The sequence below is a fragment of the Protopterus annectens genome, chromosome 3.part1 (assembly GCF_019279795.1).
Source record: "Protopterus annectens isolate FY-2018-M chromosome 3.part1, PAN1.0, whole genome shotgun sequence".
Classification (NCBI taxonomy): Eukaryota; Metazoa; Chordata; order Ceratodontiformes; family Protopteridae; genus Protopterus; species Protopterus annectens.
In genome coordinates, this window is record NC_056732.1 from 1,679,841,072 (window position 1) to 1,679,851,327 (window position 10,256).

At 34.3% G+C, this 10,256-nt stretch overlaps 1 protein-coding gene across 1 annotated transcript in view; it reads right to left on the reverse strand.

Annotated features, from left to right (window-relative positions):
* Positions 1–7,941, reverse strand: part of LOC122798618 — a 35,067-nt gene extending 27,126 nt beyond the window's left edge. The window contains exon 1 of the mRNA XM_044067705.1: positions 7,809–7,941. The gene's annotated coding sequence lies outside the window, so the exon portion shown is untranslated. The remainder of the gene's footprint in view (positions 1–7,808) is intronic.
* Between the last annotated feature and the right edge of the window lie 2,315 nt (positions 7,942–10,256).

A 10,256-nucleotide genomic window follows, 5' to 3' on the forward strand; every position in this document is an offset into this window, starting at 1 on the left:
TTGGTCTTGTTATTCTGGAATTGTTTCAATCACTAATCCAGTGGTAAACCAGTAACATTCCTTTTGCATATCTGTTACATCAATATACAAAATCTGGTTGTGATCCAGCAACTGAAGACACTTCATTACATTTACTCAAAGAGCTGTACTTAAATGGTACAGCACACATGGATTTGTTTAACAATAAAAGCAAACACATTTGTATTTTTCCACAGTGTACCATGGCAGGGCTGGCCATGAGATGGTGTGAACACCGGCTCAAGATGAATGTCACAGCTGATGTGAAACCTAGACTTCACACGCAAAAATGGGAAAAGAGAATTGCGGATGGCTGGATCTGTATTATTATTATACATTTCTCTGTCAAAATATCTTTTCAGTGGTTCTTTTCAACTCAGCTTCATTAAAAGATTGAATAATAATCCTTTTGAGATAACCCCTCTTTAAACACCATCAGCCAATTTACTAAAATGTTTATAAATCTTAAAATTATTACACATGTTACCATTTACCCGACTAAACTTACCTTCTTGGTATACTGCTTTTAATTTGTGGCATGTGACAATGATGCTAATTTATTCTTTTCATTTTTTTTCTATAGAAATAGTAAACTTAATTTGTGTGTGTGTGTGTGTGTGTGTGTGTGTGTGTGTGTGTGTGTGTGTGTGCCAGCACATGTGCATGTGTACATTTGTTCCATACATATATATAACTATATAACTATATATATATATATGTGTGTGTGTGTGTGTGTGTATGTGTGTGTGTGTGCCAGTACATATGCATGTGTGTGTGTATGTGTATATATATATATATATGTGTGTGTGTGTGTGTGTGTGTGTGTGTGTGTGTGTGTGTGTGTGTGTGTGTGTGTGTGTGTCTATAGATATATATATATATATATATACTTTGTACTTAGAGTTAGTGGACTGTATATAAAAACAAAGTTATATTTTGTAGAGCCATAAGCAACAGCAACAAAAAAACCCAGAAATTACAGCTCACTTGGCTTTCAACAAACAAATGAGACAGTACTTTTCTTATTTCCATCTTAAAAGTCAATTTTGTACAGCATACTCTGCCCTAATGAAACTGTCTATTTGCAAACAAATTCCAGCTGCAGATTCTGCCAGGCCTTCTCCTCATCTCAGCAATTATGAAAGAACTTTTCATTGCATTAAGTCCCAGACCACCTCCACAAAAGCCCAGCTGAACTTTGTTGAACTCTCCAAACTTTAGCTGTCCAGTCAAAGTCTCTGCTTTACATATTGCAGAGCCTCTGTTGAAAACCTCACTTCCTGAGTTCCTTCTTTTTATCTGCATTCTTTTATATGGTCACTTATGGGCCATTATGCTGCCTATTACATTTGAATACCTTTCTTATATTTTATTATAAGGACCTACCATTGTCATTTTCTTAAAGCAATTAACCTGGATTGAACTGCACAACTATCTAACATATTCATAACTAACTACAGCGCACAAACTCCTTCATCATCCAGAAAAATCCTCTGCAGTAAAAAAAAACATATTATTGCCCTACTGTCCTGAAAGGAACCTCCGTTCTAGTAACAAATTCTTGCTACTTACAAATAAGTCAAATAATGTTGCAGGAAACTCACTCTTCTCCCAATATATTGCTAAGCTCTGTAATAATATTCCCACACTAATAAAACTCTCAGACAAACTCAAACATATTAACCAGTCCTGGTCCTGCACATGCTCATCACCAGTTTAAGAATTAGTGCTCACTCTGCAATCACCAAATAACCTCCTTAAACAAAATACTCTAAACCTCTCACTGAAATGACAAAACAATTTTTATACATGACTATTTCCTGTACAATCTACTGAGTTGCACATGGGCTTTCTCTTTAGTAACTTTACCTCTCTAAAATCTTTAAATGTATAAATTTAACTACTGCATGTGTATAAATGTAAATAGAAATGTAACTGGCAGAAGTAAGTATAATGCAGTATAAATTAATGGAGCTTTTCTCCCCAGGGCTCAGCTGGGAATGGGTTTTACCCAGTTTGATTTTCCCGATAACCAATGACAAATAAATAAATACATAAATAAATAAGTAAATAAATTATTAGTGAGAATTAGCTGAGATCTACCTACATGGAAAAGCATGCTCCACACTTCTCTGCATTTTACCTACATTTTAAGGCATACTCCACAAACATGTTAACATATGATTATATGATATTTGGTTGACTGTCCATTTAGTTGAATCCCAAATGACCAAATTCAAATGGTTGAAAACTGATTTCATAGAAACGCATTTTAAATGCATTCTAAATTATTGAAACATTATACAGTGAACTTCATCAAATGAAAAAGGGTTCAAAAATAGTTTTTTTGCAGGGGGCAAACCTTCTGCACCTCCCATGGGCAGGCTTTATCCCTAGTCCTGTCCCTTAATTAAATATAGTAACTCCATGGTCACATGACTGGGAAGACAAGGATAAATACTAGACACAGAGAATCATTGTTGGGGTGAGGATTTACCACCATCCTACCCCTTAATTAAATATACTAACTCCACAGTCACATGGCTGGGAGTATAGGTCTAAATACTAGACACAAGAAATAATTATCATTGCAAGGTTCTACCACCATCCTACCCTTAATTAAATATACTAAGTCCATGATCGCATAACTGGGAAGACAAGCCTAAATACTAGACACAGGGAATCATTGTCAGGGAAAAAAATAACACCAGCTTTAGTTTTCTGTTGGTAACTTCAACCACCAGATAAAGCTTCTTTATATATTTGTACATAATTAAGTTCTGCTTTATACATCTAGGTTTAGCTATGCCACATTCAATAAAATGGGCTTTCAATCATTTCAAGACAATGAGATGCCATTCATTGAAACTGGTACTCAACCAAATTACAGATATCCATGAGAGATATAGATAGATAGATAGATAGATAGATAGATAGATAGATAGATAGATAGATAGATAGATAGATAGAGATATGTGTGTACGTATCTGTGTTTGTGTGTTTTGAAATGTTAATTCCAAACCAGCCTGTTTTTTTTATTTGAATAACACCATGATATAAAAATGATGTAATTTATAAAATGTTTATGTGCAACAACTTAACTGCTATTAATTCCTCTTTCTTTTCCTAATACATGTTTTATCCTATTTGTTGTCATACAGAAACAGAGCCTATCCCAGCATTAAATGAGTCTAATGCAAGGAAAACTGGACCCCGCACACACACACACACACACACACACACACACACACACACACACACACACACACACACACACACAAACAAGCATGCTTGCACACACAGACAAACACACACATGCCAATGAAAATATATTTAGAAGTGCACTTTGGTATATTGTGTGTCATTAGGGTGCAGGAGGGAATGACAGTGCATGACTAGTGGGAATTTAACTATATAACCTAGTACTTTGAGAGTGTAATGCTAAGTGCTGCATCACTTTGATATCCTAAAAAATGGATCTCGATCAATTGATTGAGTGTTTAGAAACATGAAATTCATATGGTCAAGACCATATGATTGAGTTTTTGAAAACTCAAAGATTTTGAATGGAGATCATGGTACAGCGAGGATTGAGAAATTTACCCTATTCTTCACTATAGTACAATCTCAGAGTTGGTATATATAATTTGCATAAAGATAAAAAAGTCAATTTTTGTGGGGTTTTTTTTTTTGATGTCCAAATCTTCGGAAGCTCAATCATATGGTCTTGTCCGTATGGATTTCGAGTTTCTGAAAACTCGATCATCTAACATAAGTGTAAGAAAATGCCTTAATAAAATTAACTCTTTCTTCTCAAACAGAAACAAATATATTGAAATAATTGGGAACTATATCAGACCCCACATTACCATACCTTGTTTGAATATGGAGTAATTATATATGGATAACTCCATTCACCAGATAAAAGGTTTTCCATTTATTTTTCATATTCTGCATCCATATTACAGAACCAGGTAATAACTATGCCACATTCAGTGAAATGGACACCCTGGTTAACAAATTCAAATAGACAAAGAAATAAATGATAACCTAGTAGATTTGATGATAAAAGTGTAGATTTATATAATTGCATACTTGAAGCATGATTCTTCTCACCATTGTGAATATTTTTTGAACTGAAGTTGCAAAAAATATTAGCTCCAGGTAGCAGATGAATTTGGATGGCTTCCCCCTTCCATAGGCATGGTCACCTTAGATTTTTGCTTGCTGCATTTGACTTGACACAGTGATATTTTAAGAACTGTATAGCACTCTAATAAACACCAAAGAAATCAAACTAACATTTTAGAATTTTAATAGGAGACTAAACTTTTCACCAGACAGTCATTAAGTTGAATCATTAAAACTTGCATTTAGAAGATCATTAAAGCCAGAAACTTGGGTCAGTCTCAAGAGATATTTCTTCCTACCAAATGTGCAGTGATCTTGTTGTCAATAATATAGAGCAGGTGTTCAGAGGTCATGAAACACTGTATGTGCATGTGTGTGTGTGTGTGTGTGTGTGTGTGTGTGTGTGTGTGTGTGTGTGTGTGTGTGTGTGTGTGTGTGTGTGTGTGTGTGTGCACGCGCGCGCATGGCTAGGGGAGTGGGTAATACCACCCTCAGAAAAAGATAATGTTCTAAATATTTTATCATGTCTTTTTGACCAAATTAGGGACTACATTGTCAGTTTGGGAATAGTCTGTGGTCTGGTGCCCTAGGTGCAATTAGCCACATGCAATTTTACCATTCCGTCCTGTACAGACACACTAGCAGTAAAACTGATTTTTCCTTTACACATTAATGCTAAAAAAATAAACCCGCAATTTAAATGCAAAATAACAGGATACAACATTCATTTTGTAGCAATATTTGTTTTTTCACACATTAACAGTCCATGTTTCAACATAAGAAGAATGTAGCATTCCATTTGAGACAATTGATGACACTGTACTTTGTTTTATTTAACTGCATTCATAAATCTCAGTTTTACTCTGCAGTAGATATGACAGGCATTGTTAGGCAGCAGTATATGTGTCTGGTGTTAATGTTTGCTGTGTTAGCACAATATTGTAGAATGTTGAATCTGAATCTCTAAAAGTATATTTGACAGATGTTTACTTTAAAACTTTGATGATGTATATAACTGAGACTGCCGCTCAGTGAAAGCAGATTTTTTTTGTTCATTACTCAAATGAGATATGTTATGGTATATACGATTTTGCAACATTTAAATTTTGGTGTAGATGTTAATAGATGGAGTGTTACCTGTATAGGAAGCTAGAAGAAAATAACCGGTTATTGCACTTTGCAAGTTCATCAGGCAAACTCAGCATGCCAAGGAATTCATAACAAAATTAATTCTACCAATAAACACAAGGCTAAGGAAGTCAGTCAGTTTTAGTAGTGCACAAACAAAGTCAATATAAAGGATGCAGAGCAGTGTACATTCATCGGGAATGTTTACCCACTATATTTACTTACAGTTAAGATAATCTCTTAAGAGGAGAAACGGGAATAACCAGACCATTGCAGAGTGAACAGGCTGCTATTCAAAGAAAATTTACTCTCAGTTGATTACATTTATAGAAGCATTATGCAAACATGAATTGTGTTCACACTAGGTCTGAATACATAAAAATTCATAAAGTTTCAGTGACGCTGTCACCTACACTTTACTATTCATCTTCTGTTGCTGGTTTGAATATCCAGATGCATTAAGTTTATAACATGACATATATCTGCATATTGCCATTGACAGAGAGATGCAATAAATAAGATAGATAGATCAGTAAATAGATAAAAGAGATAGAGCAATAGATAGACAGATAGAAATAAAATTAAACAGATTGAAATTAAATGACTGCTAATATACGTGAGGCATATACAGTCACTGCAGCTGACACCTGCGTCTGTGTGCAGATACACCACACCCAGTGATATTTCTCCTCTCGGGTAATACACACATCAGCACTATATAGTACCATGGTTCTTAGAGCAGTTCTGAGGTCACATTTATGCATAGTTGTTACATTATGACTGCAACTCAGCCATATGTTTTGTTTTGATACATTTTTGCTATTATGAGTGGAAATGCTGGTAATTTATGATGTGACCCTAGTACATTTATGGTCTCTGCAATCAGCATGCTTGGTTGGTCAGGAGCATATTTAATATGAACAGCTTCATTGACACTTGTTACATAATCAGGCAAATGCCATGCAGTTTTCTTGTAGGACTTACATTTTAAATTTAAAACGTTTAATAGAATCTCCAACAGATTCTTGTTATATACTGTAAATTAGTCTCTGTTAAATAGATTCTGTGTTTTAACTATAATTTCAATGGTAACTAACAAGCTCTGGTTAGGTTGTAATTTGGAAAGAACAAAGTCCTCACCACTGTAAGAATGGCACTGTGCTGATACATCCCTGTCGCCCATCCACCTGTCCTAGATGCATTGATATCTAGAACCTTCCACCTATAGCAAATCAGTATTTCACTGCAGCAGAATTATAGATAGGTACTTGTCTAGCTGCCCTTGCAGGTCATTTTAAGCCTAGCTAATTTCCCTTTCAAAGGTAAGAATCAAACCCTGTACCTAGTGTCTGTGAGATAAACATCTTAACCATTACAGCAACCCTGAACCGTCCTTGATTGATGTGGTAAATCAAGGGGTGATACCAGGACACAACTTATAGTCAACACTTGGTAGGAGGGACCACAAAGAATAATTTGATATCTCTCCAGATATCTCAGTAGGTTAGTGTAGAGTAGTTTCCAAATGCAACAGAAATTCAAGTTTCTTTAACTGATATTATTCAGAAATGAAACTATTTCAATGAAACTTTCTATCTCTTTGATTTTTTTTAATCAGATGTCAGTTCTTGGATGGACCTCATATTAAGGACTTTGAGAACATGAACAATTATTTTCACTTGGCATCTTAGCTCTCACCCTCTTAGTTCATAAAATCTGGACAAAGCCAGAAATAATGAGGGGGCAAGGCCTCAAAAATAGGGACACATTTTAAATATCTTTTTTATAAATTTTGAAAGTTGCTAGAATAAAAGGTCTTGTGTTACTATGCACTTTCTGAAGGATATGAAGTCTGACACTCAAATTACTGTCATTATTTAGTGAATTCATTCCTCACTGATTTGCCATAAAGAATCCAGAAAATCATGAATTTTATGAGGAACAGACCAGAAATATGAGACAAAAATGTGGACATTCTGCAAAAATCTATGCAGTTGAGAGGTACTATACTATTTTCTCAGATTTTTCCACATTTTGCTAATTTCATTGTTACATCACAAATTAACTAGACTGAGTGCACACAGAAAATGTAATGGTAGCCATTTGAAATTATACATGTCCTATTCATTTTCAATACTTTTAAATGCAGAGAAACCAAAAATATAGATTTTACCAGAATCTGAGCATATACCTATGGGGAAAAAACAACACTATATAAACCATTTTTCTGTATAATGTGTTCTGCTCTTTTGTGTTTGCTATGTAAGAGTATCAACAGATAGTCCTTCCTTCTCTTAGATGAACAACTGAAAATGAACTGAGTTTGTAGAATGTTTATCAAGTCATTAATATTGATCTTACGTCTTGCATGTAATAAATTAAATCACACATGTCCTGCAAACAGAACAAATAAAAAACAAAATATGCATTGCAGACAATTCAAACATTACCTCAAGAAAATAAATACTTCTTAATTACATTCTTTTACTTTGTACTCCTCTTCATCTCAATGTGCTCTTAAAAGTACTTACCTGCACAGGAAGTAAAGTGAGTGAAGAATTTCTGTGGATAGTTACCTACAAAAACTGACCTTATATATGGTTTAAACAGGAAATGCTGGAATGTGATTTTACCATATATGTTACTTCCTTCATCAGGCTAATTTCTGACTAATCGTTGAGCTTGTGTAAATCACTCAGTAGGATTACATAAGTTCCACTGAGTGGGAACTGGGGTGATTTTGGTATTGACACTGGAGGGCAGTGCAGGAAGGACAGCTGCACATTGTAAATGTCCCCTTGCAGACAAACTGGCCGCAGTGTGAATTTTAGACATTGTTTTCTCAATGTGTAAATGCTTTTGTGCAGCAGTAGTGTAATTATGGGTGTTGCACTAATTTGTTATGTTTAACTTCTGGCAAGTTTCCATTCAACTGAAATTTATATGAGCCTGTTAGGGCTTATGAGTAGTTAATTAAGGAACTAAGAGCCCAGATTTCACAATGGTACAGCAGGTAGCATTACTGCTTTACACTGCTTAAGTCGCTCATTCATTTCCTGAATGGGGTGGATGATGTTCCTGCATGGAATATGTGTACCCTGCCTGTATCCACATGGATTTTTCATGTCTTTTGGTTTCTTTCCACATTCAAAAGAAACACTGTAGATGAATTTGTGAGCTTTTAAATTTATAGCATTGTGTGTGTTTTGAATTATTGTAATTGTACTCATGTGTGTGTTTGTGCGTATGTGCACATCCAATGGCATCCCACTCAAAAGTACTTCCTTGCCTTATTACCTGCTATCAACATAAACCCCAGCTCCACAGAACCCTTAAGAAGACACAATGAGTATTAAAAAATGAATGCATTTTTAAAAAATATGACAATGTACAACCTGCAATACATTCTGCCTTTCAGGAATCATTAACTACATTTGGTGAGTTATAATTTTCTTAAGAATTCCCCATATTCCAGTAATAAATGGACACTGAGACTGTTACATTGACTAAATGGCTGGCCATGTAAACAGTGATGAAAACATCTCATGCTCAGCTATTTTTTTTTTCTGGTTTTACCTCCACTGATGCCATGGTATCACTTATCTTGAGTTCTGTGAATACATTATCAGGACAGTGTGCATAAAGTGCATAAAATAACAGAATCATCAATACTTTTTGAAAACCTGTAGGCTGAAAGGTTGTAAAAATCATTGTTTAAGATGGCCACAGTGAAAGTAGGAACCACAGACTACAAGGAAAAAATGGTTATTTGGTAGATCAGGATGACTGAAAACAAATATACACTAGTACTTCAATGCAATGATGTGTCCTTGTTAGGTTTAAAGACAATATGGTCACTAAGAACACCTTGCATTTTGTGATAGGTTTTAGCACTGACCACAAAGGACATTAATGCATACCTCGCAACTTCTTAGTGCAAGAAATCTGGACAAAGTATAAAATATTGAGGGAACAAAAGCCCAAAATAGGGATGGATTTCAAATATTGTGTTTATAAACGACACATTTTGCTAGAATAATAGGATTTGCATTATCATGCATTTTGTAAAAGATACAAAGTCTAAAACTCAAGTGTATGTCATTATTTAGTGACTTTAATTCTCAGTAATTTATCAAAAAACACACATTTTATGAGGAGCAGACCAAAAATATGAAATAGAAAGCTGTACATTCTGTGAAAATCTGGACAGTTGAGAGGCACGCACTTATGGTCTTTCTAGAGCTGAGGTCAGTGCAATATGATTTCAAGATATGTCACAGCTAGAGTGTCCTGTAGTTTCATTTAGTAGCTGTCAGCCCCACCAAATAATGTTCTTTAAAAGGCTTGATTTACATAACTACATTTTGTTAATTTGCTACTTTACATATATATATATATATATATATATATATATATATATATATATATATATATATATATACATATATAGGTTTTTTTCATATTATTGAATTTTCAGAAACTCAAAATTCATATGGTCAAGATCATATGTTCAATTTCTGAAAACTAGACTGCAAAACAAAAATCTACATTTTCAGTGGAGGAGCAAGCCTCCTTTACCCTCCATTACCCTATGTAATTTATATAAACCAGCTCCGAGATTGCACTTTAGTGGGGGAATGGTAATGCCCTAGTCCCCACTGTACCAATATCAACACAGAAATGCTCTTCTGTTTAGATTCTAGTTTTCAGAAACTTGAACATATGGTCTTGACTATATGAATTTAGTTTCCTAAAACTCACTAATATTATATAAATCTATAAATATATATATATATATATATATATATATATATATATATATATACACTTGAATATTATTTATATCATTAATGTTGATGTCCATAATGTTGAAATAAATTGATCGACATTATGCACATTGACACGTTACTGTGCATGCAACGAGAATTATTCTTGGCTCATGCAAAACTTTAAAAAACACAAACAAAGCATCATTTTTT